Source organism: Furipterus horrens, unplaced genomic scaffold (genome assembly GCF_987537825.1).
Source record: "Furipterus horrens unplaced genomic scaffold, mFurHor1.1.pri manual_scaffold_3, whole genome shotgun sequence".
Taxonomy (NCBI): domain Eukaryota; kingdom Metazoa; phylum Chordata; class Mammalia; order Chiroptera; family Furipteridae; genus Furipterus; species Furipterus horrens.
The window spans coordinates 183,830,200-183,831,802 of NW_028327173.1; the positions used below are offsets into that span (position 1 = coordinate 183,830,200).

The 1,603-nt window shown below is 40.7% G+C and overlaps 1 pseudogene; it reads left to right on the forward strand.

Moving 5' to 3' along the window:
* The first annotated feature begins 663 nt into the window (after positions 1-663).
* Positions 664-1,391, forward strand: LOC150016929 (ubiquitin-conjugating enzyme E2 W pseudogene; annotated as a pseudogene).
* The last annotated feature ends 212 nt before the right edge of the window (positions 1,392-1,603 follow it).

Sequence of the window (1,603 nt, forward strand, 5' to 3'; positions counted from 1 at the left end):
TCTGAAAATGTAGAGAGAGGACTCCCCATGGAAACTTTTTCAGTATTAAGAAGACTTATCTGTCTGTCCATCTAACCATCCATTCCAGAAAATAATTATTTAGTGCCTAGCATATGTGAGGAATACTTCTAGTCCCTGTAGTGGATACAAATATGTATTAGATACATCCTTCCCTAAAGAGCTTACATTCTTTTGGGAGAGAAGATAATTTTTCTCCATAAATAACTATAAGACCAGGATGTGATAAGTATGAAAGGCAAGATACAAAGTGTCATGGAATTCAAAGGAAGGGGGGATACCTTCTCTGTCTGGAGGGACCAGGAGTATTTGAGTAAATCTTGAAGGTAAGGCAGGATTTTGACATATGAAGATAAGAAAAGTGTTAAATGGGAATGTGAAAGAGACCCCTGGGGAAATTGTGGCTAATAGTCTGGCTATTAGTCTATTAGCTGGTTAATAGTCTGCTGAAAGGGAAGTAGAGAGAAATAGTCTTAGAAATGTCACCTGAGAATAGATTGTGCAGAGCCTGAATTTTAGGTCAAGATGCTTATGATGAGGGCAGAGACAGTCATGAAATGTTTCTAAGCAATGGAGTGGTGTGTACCCTGGAAGGTTAGTTGGGAAGCTGTGCTTGGCCCCTGTCAGAGACAGCAGGAGATGTAGATGAGGCCATTTAGAAGACCTTCAGCTATTAAGGTGAGCTTGAATGTGGAACTAAACTAGGATAGAAGCTGTAAGAGTGTAAAGAATGTTGGAGAGAGTCACTCAACTTCCTAGGTGCTTAGAGTATGACTTGAGGGATGAATCAGTCAAGGAAACCTTGTCCTTTCTAAATGCTTCTGCTTTATGGTCACACAGTTTACTCCTCCCTACCCCCACCCCTCTTCATCCTGTCAGAAGCATCCCACCTCTGCGCTAGCCTTGCTGGCCTTGGGGGGATGGTTCCATCAAGGCATCAGTGCAGAAATAACTGCAGGAAGAGCTGTTGGCTTTGCAAAATAACCCACCTCCTGGGATGATTTTAAATGAAAAGAATATTCAAAATCCAATTACATGGCAGATTGTAGATACAGAAGATGCACCAAATACCTTATATGAAGGGGAAAATTTTCAACTTCGATTTAATAGTCAATGTCCTTTTGACTCTCCTCAGGTCATGTTTACTGGTGAAAATATCCCCATTCATCCTCATGTTTACAACAATGGTCATATCTGTTTACTCATTCTTACAGAAGACTGGTCCCCGGCGCTGTCAGTCCAATCAGTTTGCCTTAGAATGAATAGCATGCTTTCTGGCTGCAGAGGAAAGAAATGACAACCAGATACATGTTCGAACATGTAACAAGAATCTAAAGAAAACAAAATGGTGGTATCATGATGATACTTGTTGACATCACTATTAACATCCTCCTAAGAGAAGATAGTCCTACTGAGAAAATGAACAAACACTTTGATCATTCGGTCTTTGAACTTCAACCTTTGACTGAAAGAGATCTATAGGCAATGAAGATGGCTTCTTTTTATTTACTGCATCTTCACTCATGTGCATTCTGGGCACATGCGGATCGCTGGTTCCGTCCAGGCAACTGACGTGCTTTTATTA